This window comes from Anolis sagrei, chromosome 4 (assembly GCF_037176765.1).
Source record: "Anolis sagrei isolate rAnoSag1 chromosome 4, rAnoSag1.mat, whole genome shotgun sequence".
Lineage (NCBI taxonomy): Eukaryota > Metazoa > Chordata > Lepidosauria > Squamata > Dactyloidae > Anolis > Anolis sagrei.
In genome coordinates, this window is record NC_090024.1 from 221803022 (window position 1) to 221827992 (window position 24971).

Below are 24971 nucleotides of genomic sequence, written 5' to 3' on the forward strand. Positions count from 1 at the left end.
TGTAGCTTAACACTTAAACAGAGTATTTAGAACTAAAGGCCAGACTCCTGTATGGGAGTTGCATCTTCATGAATGGATTTAAGTAAGCAAGAATTAGAATTGGTCCCTTTGATAATGTCCATATCAAGTACAGGGCTGGTAAAGCACTTGATGCCTACTGAGCATGAATGTGCATCAGTCCTCCATTGCACTGAGCACTCTTGACACTATTCCTATGCTGATATTCTCAATTCACCAGTGGGTTTTCTTAGCACCTTTGCTACTTTGATAATATACATAAAGTTATGTTAAGGAAATGGGATTCTGGTGACAGTTTATGCATCCAAAGAAAAGGGGCAGGGAATGCAGTGTAAACACAGCGAATACAAACATTCTAGGTGTGAATGATTTTCCGTCTTTCACTCTCTGCAATGCTAGATATTTGGGGACTGAAGGAAATTTTCATTAGGGGCAGAATTCCCATTAATGGGAAACACCCTCACCTTCCTCCCCCAATAGCTAGCTACATCCTTGGCTCAGACGCATCCAGCTTTACAGTTCTCTGTGTGCTTCCATTTTTAATGCACTCATCTTGCCCTGTTCACAAAATGTTAAAGTGTGTTGTGTTTTCCCATGGTGTATTCTGGTATTTTCCCATTTCTACAGAAAGATCAATTAAGGGGAGGAAAGACAGAATATTTGCGTAATCCCAACTCATTCTGTGCTAGCAATTCATATGAAAGTCACACCAAGGATGTTCCCCAAATCTAAGAATTTCACACAATAAGAATAGCAGGCAATAGCAGATTCTAGGTTAGATCTTAAACATCAAGATGAATTTATTGGCTGTTAGAGCTGCTTGACAATGGGACAAACTGCATCAGAGGGTGGTGGGTTCTCCTTTGGAGGTGTTTAAACAAATTAGATGCACATCTCCCAAGAGTGCTTTAGTTGTGTATCCCTGAATGGCGGCCGGGGGGGGGGGGGGGCAGGTAGTGGGCTCTTAGGGTCCATTCCAATTCTATGCTTTTCTCTCTGTGTGAAATATCTTAAATTACATGTTTCTGTCCTTAAAGATTACTCAGACTAACATTTGCTTTATACAATTGACTTTACTTTGAGAGCGGAAGTATGAGTTTTCCAAAGTATGTTGTAGAATAGAAGAGAGATTGGCTTTTGTCCATAGTCATGTACATTAAAGAGCTAGCTCTATGGTGTATTAAGCTCTCACCACTATGAATAGACTAACACAGTATCCACCAGTGAAATATTCATTTTGGAAATTCAACAAAAGAACCACCATGCTCAGCCTTCTTCACTGATGTATCCTTTCGCTATAATTTGGTCAAGCATCCCATGAAGTAATATCTCTTTCCTGCTGCTATGTATGCACATATACAGTACATTTATTTCCCAAAAGTGTTTGCATGACCATTATTTACACTGAAACAAAGATCATGGGGGAGAGGGAGAGATTTGTGAATGAGTCTGTAGTCAAAGACTTGGCAGAAAAGGGAAGAATCATTTTCATTTGTGAGTCATACAGGAAGTGAGTAACACTGATTGAAGAGGCAGCTGGATTGTAAGAGTTTGCAGGGTGGTGTTATGAGTTGGTTTGGGTTTGTTCTTGCACTTCTATAGAAATCTTTTCTTACTATTATTTTTGTGTGTACCTTATAGAGGATGGCAACTTATCTTAGTTTATAAAGTGTTGTCCTCTGAAGGATTGCAGAAAAACAACATCCCCTTTGGAAATATTCTCTGCATAAAGGATTGTCTGGCTGCAGTCTTGTACAGAAAAGGAAAAGAAAGGCCTTGAAGTTGCCCATCAGCTGTTAGCTCTGTGGACAGCAGCCTGAACAGGTACTACTACCTACATTATATGGTCACTGCCTTTCCCTGTGGGGAGCAGATTACAGTAGAGTCTTGCTTATCCAACCTTCACTCATCCAGTGTTCTGTATTATCCAATGCAATCTGCCTCCCACCTGGATTCACAGGTGTTTCAATACATTGCGATGATTTGGTGCTAAATTCGTAAATACAGTAATTGCTACATAATGTTACCATGTATTGAACTACTTTTTCTGTTGATTTGTTGCAAAACATGATGTTTTGGTGCTTAAATTGTAAAATCATAACATAATTTGAGTTTTAATAGGCTTTTACTTAATCCCTCCTAATTATCCAATATTTTTTGCTTATCCAACGTTTTGCTGACCCATTTATGTTGGATAAGCGAGACTCTACTGTGCTTTGAAATTCAAAGAAGTCAACCTGTCACCTTGGCTAGCCCAGGATTTGACAGTATGGTGTTTGCATTCATTCACTCCTTCACATCACATTCCTGAGTCAGGAGTCCTGCACTTTGGATCCCCAAAATTAGTGCATCCTTAATTGGGCTATTCCCATCACACCATGAAGAAGGCATTTAAAAAACTTGAAACAACACAGAAGCAAAGAACAAAGAAGTGCAAAGCAATAAAGCTGCTTTCTGGCTAAGCTCTGTCCCAAGTCACCTGTTTTTCACTGAAGTGCATCACTAACCCAATTCACTTTGGGAATGTGAAGTTGCCAGACTGCTCACCTCTAAATAGTAACTTGTTATGCAACCTGTGTAGACTTTAAACGCTGAGCACGGCTCTGTTCGCAGGATGTGCTGACAAGAGAGTGAGCAAAGCATTAATCAGCTGAGAGATTTTTCCTACATACCAGCCTTAGCTAGAATGTTATTTACAAAGTGAGGAAGAGCTATGACAGAGAGGGGAGGCCTCTCTCGACCATTTCTTCCCCATGTATGGATGTGAAGCAAGGGAGTTACTCAGCAGGATATAGCAGAGACAGAGAGACCTTGTTGCACTGTAGATTTTGCTGAGGGCAAGCTTTATGATAAAGCCACTCTAGCAGCTGCCTAAAAGGTTTATCTCAGCCAACAACCTGCATATCATAGAAAAGAAGGTTAACCACAGTAGCTGGAAACAGAGTTTGGAAAAGTCCATTTTTTGGATTACAACTTCTTGAATCGCTCAGCTAGTATGGTCACTGGTCATGTTGGCCTGGAGATTCTGGAATTTTAATCAGAAAACGTGACTTTTCCACATTCTAATTGGTGGAAAGATCTGGTTCTGGATAATCTTCATCCATGTTCTTGTTCTAAAACCATACACATTTGTTTCACATGCAGTTGGGTGCAAACATGCAGTTAGAAAAAAAATGTACACTTGGGAAATTGATGAATGTGCAGTTGGGAAAACTGGTTGAGGGAAGAGATGTAATTTAATACATGTTCCATATGAGAGATTAAACACAGGAACAGAGATGAATGACAACATGAGGTTGTAGAAATATTTCAGGAGCACAAGTTTGATGAGGTACAGAACTTTGTCATTGTCTACTATTTTTGAGCCTGGCTGCCTGGTCATCTGTCTAGACAGATTTGGTTGTGTACTTGTGGCATCCATTAATAGGGTCCCGTTTCTGGGATTTTTCCCACATGTTTCATTACATTTCTGGCACACAAACAAAGTTTTTGGAGTAGGACTATTTCTATCAGCACTACATAATGAAACAGGAACACACACTTTGAAGCTAATAACAAAACTTGGTCATTGTAACTTTTTACAGGCTGCTTGGCCATCTGTCCAGACAGATTTGGTTGTGTACTTGTGGCATCAAATAACCCAGAGCTGTTCCTGGGTTACACGTGGCTTTTCCTATTAGTCACTTGCATGACCTCTCCAGCACATCCATGTTCCAACAGCCAGTAGTAGGTTTTTGCCATAAACTGTACTCATGTTATCAGCATATACCCAATGAGGAACCGACATGTATAACCCAGCAACATCATCCTGTTGTTCCCTAGCACAAGTACACCATGAAACCTTTCTGCACAGATGGTCACACAACAAGGACTGAGTAATTATAGTAATGATGACATTCTTTTCCTGGATTGAAAGTGTCTGTTCCTGTTTCATTGTGTACGAATCACTGTGAAAGTACTTGTTGCACCCCAGGAACTTCATTTTTCTGCCACAAACTAAAGAAGTGAAGGATGAAGTTCCTCTTCCAAGGACAAAGTTTTTGCCTCCTACTCAAGTGTCATCTTCTTTCTAGGAACTGACCAATCAGGAACAAGCATCAAAAACCCAGGAACAAACCAAGATCAAAAAATCCCGTGATATCCAATTGCAAGGACATACAGACAGGTGAATATCTGGATATTCAGTTAAAAAGCACAATATACCTGCACCTGTAAATCTCGTGTTTTTTGCCTTTTGTTGCGATTACTTTCAGGTTTACAGAGAACGGTGTATGGCCACCTTCTTCATTGCTGTGGGAGCTCCTGGGATATAGATACTATCTGGATGGGCCCTGAGTCCACACTCAAATAATGTGGGATTTTCTGCCTTGATATTCTGGGATATAGGGCTATGTGGAAGGGCCCTCCATCACACTCAAAGACAGCATTTTCCACTGACTAACAGCTACAGAATCTCAATGTTATTGTGTTAACTGCCACCCACAGTCCTATGCTTATCTCTCCACTACAAGCCTAGTAGTAATCTTCAAAGTTGATTCTGGGGATTGGATTTTGCCAGCAACAAATCAGTATGACCTATCCGTTTCCAGGCAAAATACTTTTTGGGTATTTTTTTTATCTTGAACTGGACAGTTAGGACCTATTCACCTTACAAAACAAAAAGAAAACCACTAGCATTCATTGAAGCTGAAAAGTGCTTGAACAGATTTATTGACCTGGATCAACAACGTTAACAGCATTGTAAAGAGACAGCTATGAGTGTTTGAATTTCAGAATTTAACACTGTATGGAGGTAAAAATTTTCCATGGCCCCATTGTAGAACACCACCATGGATGTTTGAAAGCACTTTCAAAGTCACTGCAATCAACACTCTCCATCTCATTCTTCTTAGCAGGGCAACTGCAGTTATCATATGATCTGCCTTCCAGTCATCATTTATTTGGACACTGAGGAAACATCCTTGCATCATAATACAAAGGCTCCGAATAGACAACTTTGTAAACAGACTTTGGACCAGCGTCCTCAATTATGTTATAGCCACTGTAGCAGGCCTTACCACAGGAATGGGAACAGAGTGGGTGAGGATTATCTCAGTACACAAGGCCCAATTTTCAAAGCAGCTTAGCACACGCAAGCGTGTATTTTGCAGCCCCGACTTCTTCTCCATGCTGGGTGGGAATTTTACAGTGTGACTCATGCCTCTTTGGTAAAGTTCCTGAATCAGTGCATTGTGCTGAGAAGTCATAAATGGAGCCAGTCACCTTATGGGAACAACATCCCATATATTGTGCCAATAAGTGCTAATGCACAGTTGCTTTTATTTGGACTACAACTCCCAGAATCCTCTAATTGGCATAACCATAGGCTCAGGCATTCTGGGAGCTATAGGGTAAAAAAGTAACTTTTTAATGCTCCACGAATGGCACTTCATCTATGTTCTCCTTTTTAAAGCTGTTTATAGAGAACAACCGGATGCAATAATACATCCCTATACACTGTAAGTTTCTCTGTACAGAATGTGAAAGGACTAGATTTGAAATAATCTTGGCCTTAAAGGAGACAGATGTGTGCAGGAGCTTTGCTAGGCAAGTCACACTCTCTTAGACTCAGAAGGTGACAAATGCAGCCACTCAACAAATCTTCCCAATAAAAATCTATGATAGATTCACGATCTCTTCCTTTTCCCTTATCCTTTTCATTATTTAATGCATTTTTAAACAATATATCTATCTATCTATCTATTGGTTGTACTCCGTATTCTTTCAATTGATTTGCCATCACACTGTAGTGTAGAGATTTTGTCCCACCCACTATCTTTCCCCCTGTTCTTTGTTGAAAATAAAAACAACCCTCCTCTCTTTGAAAGGTCAGTTGTTACATGTCTTCAATTCCCTGAGCTTTCAATCTAGCCTCTCTTTCCGCTGCCCCACTGAGGAAGGAAACCAAGAAGAAGGAAGAGAGGCAAGGAGGTAGGGGGGAAAGTGGTGATGAACCCTCCCTCCCTCTCTGCTGCCCCACAGAGAAGGGTGTGGACCTTGGGAAACAATAACTCCCAGGATTGCATAGTATGGAGCTGTGGTATATTTAAAGTAAGGTCCAGCTGCATTCATTTCACAGTGTAGTTGCACCCAGAGAATATTCATGGACTTTAGGAAACTGCACTTCCCAATACCATCTCATGGAGACATGACATTTAAAGTAAGGTCCAACTGCATTCATTCCACAGTGTAGATGTACCTAGTGAAGGGTATGAACCTTGGGAAACTATTACTCCCAGGAGGACTCCATTGCATGGAGCCATGGCATTTAAAGTGGGGCGCATGGGCATTCATTCCATATTGTAAATGCACCAAGAGAGGGGTATGGACCTTGTAAAACTATGACTCCCAGGACTGCACAGCATGGAGACATGGCATAATAATAATAATAATAATAATAATAATAATAATAATAATAATAATAATAGCATTTGAAATGGGTCCCTATTTCATTTATTTTCCAGTGCAGATGCACCCAGAGAAGGATATGGACCTTGGGAAACTATAAATCCCAGGAACACATAGTATGGAGCTATGGCATTTAAAGTGGGGTCCAAGTGGGGTACATTCCCAGGACTGCACAGCATGGAGACATGGCATAATAAACTTTCTCTAACTTTCATTTATCTGCCTCATGTTTCATTTATCTGCCTCATGTAATATTCTGTTTCTGGGCATTTTCTAGGTCCTCCAGTGTGCCTCTATGGTATTCTTGGACCAGAAGTCCTTCATTTTGATAAGAGTTTGTTGTTATGTACCAATTCACATATTCCTGCAAAGTCTGGGAATGTATTCCCAGTAGATATGGAGGTCATCATACTGCATTTTTGTGGTTGCAATGATCACAATTGCTATCACAATGAACATCATACAGAAAGCAAATGCATTCAGTGTGGGAGGAAAGTTTCCCTATTTATCGTGGCCAGCTGATGGATTCTGGTGACTGGAGTCCAAACAAGTCACTTTCCCTCTGGTTTACATATGTATCAGGATTTAGCTCCCATTCTTACCAGAGAGGACCTGGCGGTGAAGTCTAGCCTCTATTCCCACATTTTCTCTGATATCATTGTGAAGTGATCAACGTATCTTCTTTTTCCTTGTAACCCTTCATGACCAATTTGCATCTCAGCCCTCCCGAATTATATCAGGAGGATCTTATGCCACGGCTTGCAAGGCCTTCTGTCAGCACTTCACTTCTCCCGAAATATTGATCATGCCATTTATTTTTCCATTCCGCTCTCTTCTCCCCCGGCAGACCTACCCCTCGGATAGCTCGATTTATGTGCCTCCAAGCATTGAGCGCATTACAGCTCCAGGCTGCTCAGTCAGCAAGGAGGCGGTATGTGTGTGTATGCCTCTGTGTGTGGAGGGAAACACAGGCTTGCCTTGGATTTCTTGAAGTAAGTCCCAGGCAGGGACAGGAAGTCCCCTTGCAGACAGAAAGTCTGCAGCCCCACAGCATTTGGCATGCTTCTCTGGCCCAAGCGCTGTGTGCCACCGACCAGGCAGGCGAGGAATTCCACAACAAAGAGAGGAGTGAGCCAAGGAAGGAGGGAGGGGGGAGAGAAGGAAGAAGGAGAGAAGGAGATGTGGCAAGGAAGAGGAGGCAAAAGAGAGGAGGGGGAAGAGCAGGGAAAGCCGAGAGGCAGGGAGAAGAGAGTTGCTAGGAAAGGGCAAGCAGGCAGATTGGAGGCAAAAATACCAAAGGGAACCAAGCCAGGCATTGCTATTCGGCAGAATTAGGCAGTTGCCTCAAAATGCTGGTTTTGGAGCAGTGTTTCCCAACCTTCCTAATGCCACGACCCCTTGATACAGTTCTTCATCTTGTGGTGACCCCCAACCATAAAATTATTTTTGTTGCTACTTCATAACTGTAATGTTGCAACTGTTATGAATCGTAATGTAAATATCTGATATGCAGGATGTATGTCATTCACTGGATCAAATTTGGCACAAATACCTGATACACCCAAATTTGAATACTGGTGGGGTTGGGGGGGGGGGTTGATTTTGTTATTTGGGAGTTGCTGGGATTTATAGTTTACCTACAATGAAAGAGCATTCTGAACCCCACCAACAATAGGAGTGAGCCAAACTTTCGACACAGAACACCCCTGACTTGAAGGGACTTGCTAGCACGAGCCTCCCTCCAACCTCACACACTCTCTCACCTGTGCATGCTAACAATGGAATTGAACCAAACTTGGCACACTGAACTCCCATGACCAACAGAAAATACTGGAAGGGTTTGGGGGGGGGGGCATTGACCTTGAATTTTGGAGTTGTAGTTCACCTACATCCAGAGAGCACTGTGGACTCAAGCAATGATGGACCTGGACCAAACTTGGCACAAATACTCAATATGCCCAAATGTGACCACTGGTTGAGTTTGGGGGAAAGAGGCCTTGACATTTGGGAGTTGAAGTTGCTGGGATTTATAGTTCACCTCCAATCAAAGAGCATTCTGAACCCTACCAACGACAGAATTGGGCCAAACTTTCCACACAGAACCAACATGACCAATAGAAAATAGTGTGTTTTCTGATGGTCTTTGATGACCCCTCTGACACCCCCTCACAACGCCCCAGGAGTACCGCTCCCCACTGTTTTAGAGTGTCATCATATGAAGTATTACTTTGTGATTCCTGTTTTTTAAAACTGCTGAAACAAATTAACTTGGCCCTTTTAATATTTCCTGCAATATGCCTACTACCACATGCACTACCATGCAGAATATCCAACTCTATTCATCTTCTCACTTGGTTCTTGCAAGTATAAAGCCTATGTCACCAGCACTGCCTCTATCTTGAGACAATCTGCTTTAGAACTTTGATTTGTCTTTGGAGAATTGGTATCCTAGCTTCTCCGAGTTCATGCTATTTATTGTTAATACCCTTTGTTTACTTTTGAAAAAGAAAAGGAAACTATCATGTGTTAATTGGGTGTGCTGGGGATTGTGAAGCAGGAGGGAGTATAGAAATGGGAAGACCAGATTGGGAGAACAGCAGGGAAGATGTTGCCATTCCAGTACCTTTGGAAGTTCCAATATGATTTAAAGCATCCCCTGCCCTATATACTAGGATCTCAGGGCAGCACACCAGTAAAATCAATGGCCATACATAAATGTCTATAAGTTAACCTTATGTACAATCAAGAACAGGCATGTTTGAGGGCCAACATCGTGATTTTTGATGTGACCCATTGATACATCAAGTATTTTGATTGGTGTGTGATGTATAGGACAGATAAAAGTCCTCATTGAGCCTGAAATTCCCTGGGCTGGTCATGGTTCCTCTGTATGACACAGGGTAGTTGTGAGTTTACAATGGGAAGGTGCATGCCACCTTGAGCTTATTGTAGGAAAGAAGTGTTTAAGTAACTACTGTAATTTTTTTCTTCTTGTCTCAGGAGTGACTTGAGAAACTGCAAGTTGCTTCTGGTGTGAGAGAATTAGCTGTCTGCAAGGATGTTGCCCAGGGGATGCCCAGTTGGTTTATCATCCTGTGGGAGGCTTCTCTCATGTCCCCACATGGGAAGCTGGAGCTGACAAATGGGAGCTCACCCACTACCTGGATTCAAACCTCCGACCTGTCTGTCAGCAGTCCTGCTGGCACAAGGGTTTAACTCATTGGGCCACTGGGGCTCCTACTACTGTAATAACAAAATACTAAATACCTGGCAATTCCCGCCTGCTCTCTTTTCTACTGTAATAACTAAATACTAAAGAGAGCAGGTAGGAATTGCCAGGTATTTAAATGAGCAGTAGGTGCTTAGTTACAAAGGTCATCTTGGCATAAATGATATTTTTGTTGACTTCATTTGTTAATATTACTCTACTCAGTCTCAAAATGTTAATGCATGATATTCTCCCTCAGACTGTCAAAACCCCAGTAATCCATGCTAGTTTCACAATTCTTAATTCTGTGTGAGTGTATTCCTCTCTTCATGTCATCAGTTGACTTATGGCAACCCCATTAATTTCATAGTGTTTTCTTAGGCAAGGAATACTCTGATGTGGCTTTGCCAATTCCTTCCTCTGAAATATAGCCTACAATACCTAGTATTCATTGGTGGCCTCATGTTCAAGTACTAACCAGGGCTGCTGCTGCTTAGCTTCCAAGATCAGACAGGATCTGGTGCTTTTAGGGTGTTTAGGTCCTTTCTTCTTCTACATCAGACCGAAACAGGTTGATGCTCTAAGTCCTGGTACGGGTGCTAGTCCACATTCCTGAATTCCCTCCAGTCCCTTAACTCCTGTTCCCTGCTATCAGATAATACAGGGCTACACCAGGAGGCAGACGGACTGATCCCAGCAGACAAGAGACCCATGGATTTCTCAGACAGCTAATCACACCTCCCTTTGCTGGCTCTTTTGCCATTTGGTTTATGGAGGCCCACGGTAAGAAAGTGTAAAACTCCGCATTGTCCATATGCCGACAGGGAGGATGGATGCCAGTTTTCACAGCTGATTATGGCTTGTACTTGGAAGGGCTTGTTACAATGGCTCCTTGTTCCCACGTACATCCCCCTCTTTCTCTCTCTCCAAGTCCCACTCCTGTGTCATATCCTCTGTGACCTCTTTGCAGTGACCTCATCTGGCTTCATTGCGCCTGGTGTAACCAAATGTCAAACACTTTCCTCCACCCCTGCCTCTGAAGCTTTGGCCAAATGCTGAGCCTGTTTCAAGCATCAGGGAAGATGCTGGACATCATTTCCCAAGTGCGGAGAGAGTTTGGATTGCTGGACTTTGTTAGTGGCCTAAAAGAATTTTGGGAAAATAATGATGTGTGTTCATCCTCGTGCAAGAGCCAGTTATAGAAATTTACTACAAGTTGGATATTCTGTGTCCAAACTGCTTGGAACCAGAAGGATCTTGGACCCCCCCCCCCCCCCAAGATATGGGAGCACCTTTATTTGCATGCAAGTACATAAGGAGTTATCCTGGAGTTATCTAAACACAATTTATGTTTTATATGCGTGTTATATTTATTTATTTACTTATTTACAGTATTTCTATCCCGCCTTTCTCAGCCCGAAGACAACTCAAGGCGGCTTACAAGTTAGCAGCAATTTGATGCAACAACAGTCATAAAATACAATTAAAAACATTTAGAACAACATTATAAAAATCCATACAAAAAACCATTAAAATATATAATCAACAATGTTTTCCTGTTAAACTTTCCAGTATCATTGTCAAAGCCGTTCCATGTTCACTCTTTCATAGTTCCATGTTTATCTATTGCACTGCATTTCCAAAAGCTTGTTTGAAGAGCCAGGTTTTTACCTTTTTTTTTGGAAAGTCAGGAGGGAAGGGGCCGATTTAATATCCCTAGGGAGGGAGTTCCACAGCCAAGCGACCACCACTGAGAAGACCCTGTCTCTCATGTCATTCATTTATAGAATGATACACATATTATAGAATTATACACATAGCATGAAGATAAATTTATACTATTTTTTGTGCATGAAACAAAAAACCATCAAAAAGCATAGGTGCCACTATCACAGCCACCCTTGTGGGCACCTTTGGATTTTGTAGTATTTTGGATTTCATTATTCTGAATAAGGGATGCTCAATTTGTCCTGTACCAGCCATAATTCAGGAGTGTCAGTCAGTTTCATTGGCAGTGGTTTAAAACACAAACATCAAAGAGTAATCATAATAGAAGCAATAATGATAACCACCAACACCCTACAAAATGTGATTCATTACCTCTGGGGAAAGAAAACAACAGTGGTTCGAGTGGTGATAGATGCTTTAGGAGTAACTCCAAGCAAACTGAGAAAACTTAATTAAATTGCTATATTAAATTGCTATATTAAAACTAAATTAAATTGCTATATATAGGATCACAATTATACTACTAGGAGCACCCCACATTATCCTATAATGCTTCACTGGTTCCTGGATTTTAGATAGAATCAAAATCAAAGATGGTCTAAAGCCCCAATAAATATTATTTATTTATTTATTTATTTATTTATTTAGGACATTTATATCCCATCCTATCTCGACCTCTGCAGAGGGACTCAGGGCAGCCGACAACAAAAGCATAAATATACATCTTAGATAAAAAGAGTATAAAGTATTATAAAACATCATAAAAACAGTAAACATTAGAACAATTGCCAGAATTAAATTGACGTCCAACACACAGTCCATTCGAGACCATCAGAGTCCATTAAACCATAGCTCTATCATCACGTCGGTCTACCATCTCATCGGTCTCAAAACACTGGTGGCACAGTGGGTTAAACTGCTGTGCTGCTTAACTTGCTGACCGAAAGGTTGGCGGTTTGAATCCAGGGAGTGGGGTGAGCTCTCGCTGTTAGCCCCACCTTCTGCCAACCTAGCAGTTTGAAAACATGCAAATGTGAGTAGAACAATAGGTACTGCTTCTGTGGGAAGGTAACAGTGCTCCATGCAGTCATGCCAGCCACATGACCTTGAAGGTGTCTATGGATAACACTGGCTCTTCGACTTAGAAATGGAGATGAGCACCAACCCCCAGTGTCAGACATGACTAGCCTTAATGTTAAGGGAAACCTTTACCTTTACAGGATGAGCATCTCGTATCTGGAATTCCAAAATCTCGAATTGTCCACCTTGGTGGCAGAGACAGTGATGCATTTACTTTATGATGGCTTAATGTACACATAGTTTCATGCACAAAATTGTTCAAGCTTCTAGCTGTCCCCTGCCGTGCATTGCTGTGGCCCAGTCTGTGTAGATGTGTTTTGTGTGTGTATATATTTGCATATATGTGTATATATGTGTGTTTGCATATATATGTGTGTGGTTTTGCGCATGTGTTGCATTTTTTTTTTTGCTTTTTAAGTCTCTTCTGCTGTGTTTTTCAGTGTTTTATGAGTGATGGTCACTTGTTGGCCCTGGTAGGTGTATTGTATCCAAATTTGGTGTCAATTCGTCCAGTTGTTTTTGAGTTACGTTAATCCCACAAACGAACATTACATTTTTATTTATATAGAGTGTGAATAAAATTGCCTCCAGACTATGTGTATAAGCTGTATATGAATTTGAAACATAAATGGATATCATGTTTAGACTTGGGCCCCATCTACAAGAAATCTCATTATGTATGTATTTCAAAATTTAAAAAATTAAAAACACTTCTGGTTCTATGCATTTCAGATAAGAAATACACAATCTGTACTAGTGGTACTACTAATCTTGGCTTATCTTTCCTCATCACTTTGCTTCTGTATTATTATTCCATGCATCAACAGACCCAGAACCAGCAATTAAGAAGGACATGTTAAGGAGATTTATTTTGCAGACCATGCACTCCTAATTCAAAGGTGCAGCAGTGACAGGAGATTAAGATAAGGTACAAGTCTCTTCTTCTAACAGAAATGTCCTTCTATAGCAGTGTTTCTCAACCTTCCTAATGCTGCGACCCCTTATTACAGTTCTTCCTGTTGTGGTGACCCCCAACCATAACATTATTTTTGTTGCTACTTCATAATTGTCATTTTGCTCCTGTTATGAATTGTAATGTAAATATCTGAGATGCAGGATGTATTTTCATTCACTGGATCAAATACCTAATAAGCTCTAATTTGAATACAGATGGGGTTGGAGGGGCATTGATTTTGTCACTTGGGAGTGGTAGTTGCTGGAATTTATAGTTCACCTACCATCAAAGAGCATTCTGAACTCCACCAATGATGGAATGGAACCAAACTTGGCATACCAAACTCCCATGACCAACAGAAAATACTGGAAGGGTTTTCTGGGCATTGACCTTGAGTTCTGAAGTTGTAGTTCACCTATATCCACAGAGCACTGTGGACACAGTGATGGATCTGGACCAAACTTGGCACAAATACTCAGTAGACCCAAATGTGAATACTGGTGAAGTTTGAGGAAAATAGACTTGACATTTGGGAGTTGCAGTTGCTGGGATTTATAGTTCACCAACCATCAAAGAGCAGTCTGAAGTGCACCAATGATGGAATTGAACCAAACTTGGCACACAGAACTCTCATGACCAACAGAAAATACTAGAAGGGTTTGGTGGGCATTGACCTTGAGTTCGGGAGTTGTAGTTCACCTACATCCAGAAAGCACTGTGGACACACTACCCCATGACCAACAGAAAATATTGAGTTTCCTGATGGTCTTTGGCGACCCCTCTGACACACCCTCACAACCCCCCCCCCCCAGGGGTCCTGACCCCCAGGTTGAGAAACACTGTAGTATAGGCTGATCTCAGTCATCTGCCACCAGAACAAACTGCTGGCAGAACTGCTTTACTAGCTAAGATCTGCAGGCAGAGAAGTAAACTCAGGGGAGCAGAAGGATTGTCATATGAAAAGAATGTGGTTATATTGTATCAAAATCACCAATTATGATCTGTTTATTCATTTAACCATTAAGAATTTCCTAGTGTAAGAGCTGTTCGACAGTAGAATATACTTCCTGAAAAAGTCATGGCCTTGCCTTTTTCTTTGGAGGTTATTAAAAAAGAGATTGGGTAACTATCTCTCAAGGGATCAACTTCTTAGTGGTAGATTCTTACACTGGCCACAAGTTGGCACAAATGGCTTTTTGTGTGTCTGATTCTAGCAGCTCTGCAGATGGGCCAACAGTTCCAGTAAATGTTGGGTTATTCTGTTTCCGGATTTCATAAGTGGCATTAGTTGTCCCTGCTCCTGCATGCAGTTGTGCCATAAATAAAACAAGTTATTTTTCCTGCTTGAGGTGTAACTTGTAATGTGGGCAGGGTTTCCTTCCCTTCCCACCAACCCCTCTATGAACACAATACTTTTCCCCACCCATGTTCCTTCCTACAGTATCTATGAATATTCCCTGATCATACTTTTATTTTGTTGTTGTTTTTATAGTCATAGTGCTAAATTATGGTTCTGCTTTAGCACTACAATGCTAAAGGGAGCCATTCAATCTGGTAACCGGAAATATTATGACTCAGGGCCCTTCCACACAGCCCTGTATCCCAGAATATCAAGGCAGAAAATCCCACAATATCTGCTTTGAACTGGGTTATCTGAGTCCACACTCAGGTAATGTGGGATGTTCTGCCTTGTTATTCTGGGATATACTGCTGTGTGGAATGGTCCTCAGAGGAAAGCTTCTATGGCAAAGGTCACACTACAACTCATTAAGCCATCAGTGATACAGAACAAAGCAAGACACCAGATATTGGTGTTGGAATTTGCCCTTACCTGTACCAGGAACTCTAGGGACAATAAAAAACACCTCTCTGGTCTGCATTCTAAGTCATGGTTTGCTTTCTCCCAAAATCAGTCCTCATCTTTTCCAGAAGAAGGACTAACCTTAATCCAATAGCAGATCCATTGTGATGATCATAACCACCCTTTCCAGACTTATTTTGCCAGTCATTAGCCATGTGGATAAAAGTTAAGACTTTCTGTATATATTTCCGATTTCAATATGTCAAAAATACTTAGTATAATTTTACATAGGATTTGTGCTACATTCGAATAGTAAAGACAAATATCATTTAAGTAAAAGAAACATTAAATATTAAATAACCAAAAAAAGGTATAAACTAGGCATGGGCAAACTTCGGCCCTCCAGGTGTTTTGGACTTCAACTCCCACATTTCCTAGCAGCCTATCGGCTATTAGGAATTGTGGGAGTTGAAGTCCAAAACACCTGGAGGGCTGAAGTTTGCCCATGCCTGGTGTAAACACTGTAAAGTTAAAGGCTTTCCCTTGACATTAAGTCCAGTCATGTCTGACTCTGGAGGTTGGTGCTCATCTCCATTTCTAAGCCAAAGACCCGGCATTGTCCATAGATGCCTCCATGGTCATGTGCAAACATGACTGCATGGAACACTGTTACCTTCCCACCGGAACTTTACCGATTGATCTACTCACATTAACATGTTTTCGAACTGCTAGGTTGGCAGAAGCTGGGGCTAACAGCAGGAGCTCACACCTCTCCCCGGATTCGAACCTGTGACCTTTCGGTAAATAAGTTCAGCAGCTCAGCAGTTTAACTCACTCTGCCACTGGGGGCTCCGTAAACACTAAACTTTGCTGGAAATCAGGGCATGGGGAGATGACATTTTCACACCCCTTCCATCAACTAAGAAGACTTTGAGAAGAAAACACAACAAGCTCTTTCTTTTTTCATCCTCCCAGCTTCACTGCTGGGCAGATAGAGGTGGGAAATATCTACCTGTGCTGTGATTGCCAGAAGAATGGTGTCCAGTAAAGTTGGGGGTGTGGGTGGGTGGGCCCTAACTAGAAAGATCCACTTAGCTACTGAAGCAAAATAAGTAGTGCATGTAGAATTCCAGCCTATGTCATCATTTCAAGTGTCCTAGTTGTATTTTAACGTTTTGTCATTTGTGCATGCATTTGTCATGGCAGGAGTTGAGGGAATGCTCCACCTTTCAGATGAAGCTTTCCCAACTATATCCATCATATCTGGCAATTAATTAAACAGATGAAAACTGATGTAATTAAAGTTTGCCATTTGGAAGGCCACAGAATCCTCAACTCTAGGTTATGGTGTGATTATAACAGTAAACAGTCAGAGAGCCAGTGTGGTATAGTAGCTTGAGCATTGGACTGCAACTCTGAAGAGCAGTATCTGAATCACTGCTCAGTCGTGGAAATCCATTACGTGATATAGGCAAGTCACACACTGTTAGCCTCAAAAGAAGGCAGCGGCAACCCCCTCTGAACAATTATCACCAAGAAAATTCCATTATACATTTACCTTAGAGCTGCCATAAGTTGGAACCTACTTGAAGGCACACAACAATTCACTTAGACTCATATTGCATCTGCTTGGACAGAGGCTGGGGACATTAGTCTTTTGGAATGTAATTCTTCAGATCTTCAAGTCAATCACTAGCTGTGCTTCCTGAAGGGATTTTTGAAGCTGTAATAAAAAAATATATGATTTTTTTTTTCAGATTTTGCTCAGAAAGGGTCTGTGGTGGTATCTCCCAGCACAGAGTCCCAAAGAAGATTTAGTTCACTGGCACAATTCTTAGACTGTTTTCTGGACCTTACAGGCAGAGAGAGACCCTATCAGTGTAGGAGCAGTGCCACATGGAGCAAATGTTCCTGGTGAGCTGTGCTGGAATTCATCAACTGACAGGAGCCAGATAACAGATAGGGATAGCTGAACCACTGAATTCTGACAAAAGAGGCCTTGTTTCCAAAGTTTAATACTCTGCATGTCATTCTGGATGGAGAACTCCATTAGCTCAATGCATGCTTACATACATGGCTTTGTTTAGTTAAGACAGATGTCACATTTTCCTAATTTTGTTAGGGGGGTGAGTAAAGATCTGATGCCTGTGTAAGAGCCCGTCTGTATTTCTGTGATTTATTTGATTGCAAGCATTGCAGAAAGAGGAAAAACCCACAGCTTGTTGCCACATATCTTTCAACCACAGGCAGGAAGCTTGTAGGCTGGAGTGGCTCTCTAAAGCAGAGCTGCAGGGGGCATTGCTTTTTTGAGACATCAACTCCCCGGGGCATATCTCAGAGTTTGAGTCCAAAAAAGATAGTGTTTTCAAGTTAAATAAGACTGCACCAATATGGTGTAGTGGTTTAAGCTTTGGACTATGACTCCGGAAACCAGGGTTCAAATCCTTGCTATGCCTTGAAATCTAATGGGCGATTAGGGGCATGTCACATTCTCTCAGCCTCTGGGTAAATAAATGGCATTGTCTTCTGAAGAAGTCTTGCCAATCCCCCCCCCCCCCCACCACCATGTTAGGGTCACCATAAGTCAGAAAAACCTGAAGGTGCACCACCCCTTCTTCTTGTTGTTAAGTGCCTTCACACCTTGGAACTAGAAGGTAAAAATTACTCTTGTTGTCTATAGTCCTCAAAATCTGATCCAACAAGTTGTTTCTTCCATTATCACACAAGAGGATATGCAGAGCTATAGTGGAGTGATGTTATAGTGGAAAGAAAGACCTGTAGAACAAGCATTGTTCTGGTTGTCCAATTTTCACTGAAATATACTTTTAAAGAATAATAATACATATATGTGCAACCATCCATTATCATGGCATGCTTTGGATGGATCTCAGTGACAGGGCACATGCTGAGTATCCAGCAGTTTCGAAGTTCAACCCTTGGTATCTGCAGACTCAGACTGTAAATACTGAGGAGCTGCTGTTTGAAGATGTATTGCTAATGCCAGTAGTGGGCTAGATCAGGGTGGGAAATTGCTACAGATACCATTTTCCTCCCCTCATACCTGCAAAAGGTGGCACCATCCCATTTTCATGTCTAAAATTAGCTGTAACTAATCATTTCCAGCTGTGAAGGTCAGATTTGCAATGTACAAGTTTGCATTTTTGGCCAAAGACAGTGGAATGTTTCAACTAGTCATTTCCAGTTATAATCTCCAAGTTCGCAGGGAATTGGAAAACTTAAATGGTGCTTCATACAATCATAAGAGATTACATAGGGCATCTAGTCCAACCCCCTACCATGCACCATTAAAAAGCACAATTAAAGCACCCCTGACAGATGGCCATCCAGCCTTTGTTTAAAAGTCTTCAAGGAAGGAGCTTCCACTACAATCCGGAGCAGAGTTCCACTGTTGAACAGATCTCACAGTGAGGAAATTCTTCCTAATGTTCAAGTGGAATATCCTTTCCTGTAAATTGAACCCATTGCTCCAAGTCCTAGTCTCCAAGGCAGAAGAAAATACACCTGCTCCCTCTTCCTTGTGGCATCCTTTCAAATATTTATACATGGCTAACATGTCTCCTCTCAACTGTCTCTTCTCCAGGCTAAACATACCCAGCTCATCAGAGGTCATGCTCTCCAGACCTTTGATCATTTTAGTTGCCCTCCTCTGGACACCTTCCAGCTTGTCAATATCCCTCTTGAATTATGATGCCCAGAATTGGACACTGTATTCCAGGTGTGGTCTGACCAAAGCAGAATACAAAGGCACCATGACTTCCCTTGATCACTATACTCTTTTTGATGCAGCCTAAACTCTCACTGGCTTTTTAAACTGCTGCATCCCACTGATGGCTCATGTTCACTGATGGCTTTGTTGTCCACAAAGACTCCAAGACCTTTTTCACATGTACTATTGTTGAGCCAGGCATCACCCATCCTGTATCTATGCATGACATTTTTTTTCTGCATTATCCTACACTTCTCCTTGTTGAAATTCATTTTGCTAATTTTGACCCAGCTCTCTAATCTGTTAAGTTGTTTTGGAATTCTGATCCTGGAGTATTAGCCATCCCTCCCAATTTGGTGTCTTCTGACAACTTATAAGAGATATTGACACATACATAAATTGTAATAACAAAAAGTATGGGGATTCAGCATATCTCATGAAAAACTTTCATATATATATTATTGGTTTTTTCACATAGATTCATAGGTTCTCATTATGTTTGTGAGACATACCTACATACTGTAGCCGACACACTAATGTGTTGCAACATTTTGGAAAGGTCTGATACATTGTATTAGTGATGCTGTGCACAGAGCTTAGTGTAGTGATGGAAAGCATGGTGTGTGGGTTGCTCCCATCTAGCCTTCACCCAAGGTGTTTTTTTTTTTTTTGAGGCCATTAAGGTATTCTTCAATCTAAACAAAATATTTTGGACAAAGCCCCTTATGCCCTAGATCAGGGGTCCTCAAACTAAGGCCCAGGGGCCAAATATTTCCGCAGGGCATGTAAGACATACCTGTTTCGACAGGCTTTTAATGTTTGATACTGCTGTTTTAAATTGTTCTAAATTGCTTTTAAATTTTGTTAGATTTTAGCTATTCTTGTAAGCCGCTCCGAGCCCCAGGGGAGTGGCAGCATATAAGTCCAAATAATAAAAAAATAAATAAAAAATAAAAAAATAAAAAAATATGGCCCTCCAAATTCATTTACCCGGCCCTCGCTCAGGGTCAACCTAAGTCTGAAATGATTAGAAAGCACACAACAACAACAACAATCCTATATCATCAACCAAAAGCAGGTTCACACTTCCCATTTAAATACTAATAAATTTGTATTTGTTAAAATTGTTCTTCATTTTAAGTATTGCATTGTTTTAACGTGTTTTTTGCATTACAAATAAGATATGTCCAGTGTGCATAGGAGTTCATTTTTTTTTCCAAATTATAATCAGGCCCTCCAACAGTTTGAGGGACTGTGACCTGGCCCTCTGTTTAAAAAGATCCTAGATCCTTAAGTATAACACTACATCAGAACTGTGGATCCCCATAGTAAGGCATTCTGGTAATTGCAGCCTCAAAAGTCACTTTTCCAACTTCTGCATTAAGGTAAGAGATAACTATTTTCAAAGGCTACCTGGAAAAGTCCTGGTGATGCTGGGAATGTAAATGCATGCACTACTGAATGGGCGTAAGAGCTGGAACACAGCAGTGTAAGCCACTGCTAAACTCAGCATGAGCTAATGTCTGCTGAGAAAGAGGCAGCCTTAGCAGCGTTAAGTAGGCGTTGAAAAAAGCGGCCTCTTCCTTTCCACCTCCAAAAGGTGCAGCAAGGTCTTAGCTGGACTGATTGATAGCTGGCTTCCCGGGCCCCTCTTGGGATCCTCCCTCCCTCCTTCCTGCCACCTTTTTGGAAGTGTGAAGAAGAGATCTTTTGAGCATCAGGCCATGTGTCAATTCAAGGCAAGTGTTCTGATGCACAGCGCAGAAAAGGCAGAACAGTTGCAATGTGCCAACAGCATTCCCAGACAGGGCAGGTGAGATGGCCAACATTTCCTCTGTGTTCTTTCACACCCACAGAGACAACAATGAGGAACTGAGTTTCCAGGCTGCTGGCCATTTGGTTCGGAGGGGGTTGCGCAGGGGGACCGGTGGCGAATGAATTCACAATAGCTGATTTGTAAGGCTGCCACCTCTCATTGGGAGATGAAACAACCAAAGCCTTGACTGATTGATCTGGGGAAGCAAAGTGCTTACTTTTGAGGGATGCGATTTTGATTCCTGTGTGTTTGCTGGACTGAAAATATGAAATGCAGCACTTCCTTGGATGTAGTAACTTTGCTTTTCAAGGTTGCAGCAATCACTCACACACTTGCTTCTATCTGTTAGGAAAGAGATTTGCATTAAAAAATGGTTGTAACAAAAATGACATCAATAGTTTTCTACTATTTTCAATGTTTTTTTTAAAAAAATAATAATAATGGTTTTAACCCTATTGTTATTTCATACTGTTTTCACCTTGATTGGCATGTTTTCAGTTGTATGTGTTTCATTGTATTCTGTCTTTTTGTAAGCCATTTTTGAGTCCCACCTTTGAAGAAAGATGGAACATAAACAAAACGATGGGTGGATCTTGTAACATATACATAAGGAACACATGTTTATCACATTATATTGATTGGTTACATTATTAATATATATCAATACCAATATTGTGAAGTGAATGCCCAATTAAAAGAGAGAGTATAAATCAATCTATTGTCGAAGGCTTTCATGGCCAGAATGACTGGGTTGTTGTAGGTTTTTTCGGGCTATGTTGCCATGTTCTACAGGCATTCTCTCCTGATGTTTCGCCTGCATCTATGGCAAGCATCCTCAGAGGTAGTGAGGTCTGATGGAACTAGGAAAAGGGGTTTATATATCTGTGGAATGACCAGGGTGGGAGAAAGGACTCTTGTCTGTTGGAGCTAGGTATGAATGTTTCAACAGACCACCTTGATTAGCATTTGATGGCCTGGCAGTGCCTGGGGCATTTTTTGTTGAGAAGTGATTAGATGTCCTTGTTTGTTTCCTCTCTGTTGTTTTGCTGTTGTAATTTTTGAGTTTTTTTAATACTGGTAGCCAGATTTTGTTCATTTTCATGTTTTCCTACTTTCTGTTGAAATTGTCCTCATGCTTGTGGATTTCAGTGACTTCTCTGTGTAGTCTGACATGGTGGTTGTGAGAGTGGTCCAGCATTTCTGTGTTCTCAAATAAAATGCTGTGTCCAGGTTGGTTCATCAGGTGCTCTGTTATGGCTGACTTCTCTGGTTGAAGTAGTCTGTAGGGCCTTTCATGTTCCTTTATTTGTGTTTGGGCGCTGCGTTTGGTGGTCCCTATGTAGACTTGTCCACAGCTGCATGGTATCCGGTAGACTCCTGCAGAAGTGAGAGGTTCCCTCTTGCCCTTTGCTGAATGTAGCATTTGTTGGATTTTCTTGATGAGTCTGTAGATAGTTTGTATGTTGTGTTTCCTCATCAGCTTCTCTAGGCGGTCAGTGGTTCCCTTGATGTATCGCAAGAACACCTTTCCTCTGGGTGGATCTTCATCTTTATTCTCGTGGCTTGTTCTTGGTCTTGCAGCTCTTCTGATATCTGAGGTGGAATATCCATTGGCCTGTAGAGCCCAGTTTAGGTGGTTCAGTTCATCTTGGAGAAGGTGGGGTTGGCAGATTCTTTTTGCACGGTCTGCCAAGGCTTTAATGGTGCTTCTTTTTTGACTTGGGTGATGGTTGGAGTTTTTATGTAGATATCTATCGGTGTGTGTGTGTGTGGGGGGGGGGGTGTCTATAAATGGTGTGACCCAATTGTTGATCTGGTTTACAGATGACTGGGACATTTAGAAAAGGCAGTCTTCCTTCATTTTCTTTTTCCATGGCGAATTGGATGTTTGGGTGGATGCTGTTAAGATGGTCCAGGAACCGGTTTAGTTCTTCTTCTCCATGGCTCCAAACATCCAATTTCTAGATGTCCTAGTCATCCGTAAACCAGAACAACAATTGGGTTACACTGTTTATAGAAAACCCACACATGAAATTAAAACCAGTTTAAAGCATAGCTACTAAAAACAACAGATTATGCAAGGCCTGCCTGCAGAAAAGAATATGCCAATCTAACTTCTTTTATATGTCAAACCTTTGCAATTGGTATAGCTTTCAGCTTTGTGCCTTTTTACTGTTGTATGCTACTTTGAGAGAGCCAACATAGTGAAGTGGTTTGAACATTGGACTATGATTCTGGAATGATTTCAGTCATGGAAATAATGGGTGGCCTTGGGCAAGTCATACACTCAGTGCCAGAAAGCCCTGTGATAGGATTGTCTTAGGGTTGTATAAGTGGGCAACAACTTGAAGGCACACAGCAGCAGCTACAAGCTGTCTTTGGGCCCAAACAGTAAAGGCAGGATTTTCTTCCTCTGCCTCCTTTTCTTCATCATTATCATAATAAACAGTGTCCAAAACATCTCTAGAGCAGCTAATTGGGGAAGCGTATTTCATGGCTGACTTTCTGTTTTACAGTTTTCCTCCTGTAAAGGGATGACCAGTTAGACAGTCTCGTAGTCCAAAGTACTTTTTGCCATGAGTGACATAACGGAAGGAGTGATGTCTTGTGTTCCAAGGGAAAAATCTGTGTTCTCCTGTTTGCATTGTCCAAAACCTCCATGTAATTCAAATCAAATGTAACTATTTCTCACTTAAAGGAATCTGCTTGAAAGCAGGCTGGCTTCCAACATACATAGTTACCTTGCTGGATTACAGCAACATTTCCTTGAGTCTAGTCCCGTCTCCCACAGTGGCCTGCCAAATATCAAGTGCCTCTGGGAAACTCACAAGTAGGGCAGCAGGATGGCAAATGCAGTCAATGGCAGACAGAAGAATGAGATGCCAAAAATATTTGAGAACAGAGACATGACATGCTTCATGAACAGGACTGAAGTCAATGCTGCCAACATCTCTCTTACTTTACTGATCAGAGGATAGTAAATCTTTGTTCCTCCATATGTCCTAGAAGAACTTGGTACCTATGTTGGCTGAAGAATGCTGGGAGCTGCAATCACCCAAAATGTACATTTCCAAGCTCTGTTAGAATTAGGTGGCAATTGCCTGAACATTTCTTGCTGTATTTCAACAGAAAGAAGAAAGCAATGAAAATGAACAAAATCTGGCTTCCAGTATTTGAATGCGCTAATATCAGGAGAGTAAATAAAGAGGAACACTCAAACAACAGGGGAATTCCTGACATGAAACAATGAGGGCCAGCTAACACCTCCCAACAAAGGATCCCCTTGGCAGCAGTTAGCCAGTCTTTTAAGCTGCAAGGCCATTCAGTGCCAATCAAGGTGGCCAATTGCAACATTCACACTTGCTTCAAGCAGACAAGAGTTCTTTCTCCCACCCTGGACATTCCACAGATATATAAACCTCACTTGCCTAGTTTCCAACAGACCTCACAACAGACCTCTGAGGATGCCTGCCATAGATGTGGGTGAAATGTCAGGAGAGAATGCTTCTGTAACATGGCCATACAGCCCGAAAAACTCACAGTGACCAAACTGCATAGTGCTTTAGAAGAACATGCTTGCCCCAAGGACATAAAATGTAAATTGCCTACCAAGGATGCAGCACACAACATAATAGAACACACAACATAATAGAACAGAGGATAAGCATTTTTATACAACTAAATTCCCTTCGGTCTCAGAAATAAATGGTGAACCAGTAATTTCCATATCAGGAGTGCAATGTATCCATATTTGGTAGCATTTCAAAGTCTCAACTTTGAAATATTTATCCAAAGTTCAGCACGTTGGATAGATCTTGTAAAGTCTAGAATAGATCCTTGGACAGATTATTCACACACCAATGACATGGAAGCCATCTGCCATTATTTCAAACTAATCCAACAGTGCAAGCCTATACATACTTGGAATCAATCATTATCTTGGAATCAATCCCTTATCTGGGATTGATTCCAAGTTAAATAGGTATAGGATTTCAGCCAAAAGCAACTTCTTTGTTCTGAGGGGGGTCAAAATTATCAAACTGTGTAGTTAGTGAACATCTCCAAATTCTCAAAATGCCAGCAATACAGACAGGTATGAATTAGAACAATGCCATACCCTTGTTACATGAAGATAGCTTATTTCCAGTAGGGATGAGGATTAAAGAGAGGTAATTGCTCTCAAGGAGGCCA

The 24971-nt window shown here is 41.4% G+C and overlaps 1 long non-coding RNA gene across 1 annotated transcript; it reads left to right on the forward strand.

The window, feature by feature from the left end:
* The first annotated feature begins 1587 nt into the window (after positions 1 to 1587).
* On the forward strand, positions 1588 to 10451 carry LOC132772589 (uncharacterized). The gene is made up of 3 exons (XR_009631227.2): positions 1588 to 1842; positions 4092 to 4183; positions 10329 to 10451. It is a non-coding gene; the product is annotated as an uncharacterized lncRNA (long non-coding RNA).
* The last annotated feature ends 14520 nt before the right edge of the window (positions 10452 to 24971 follow it).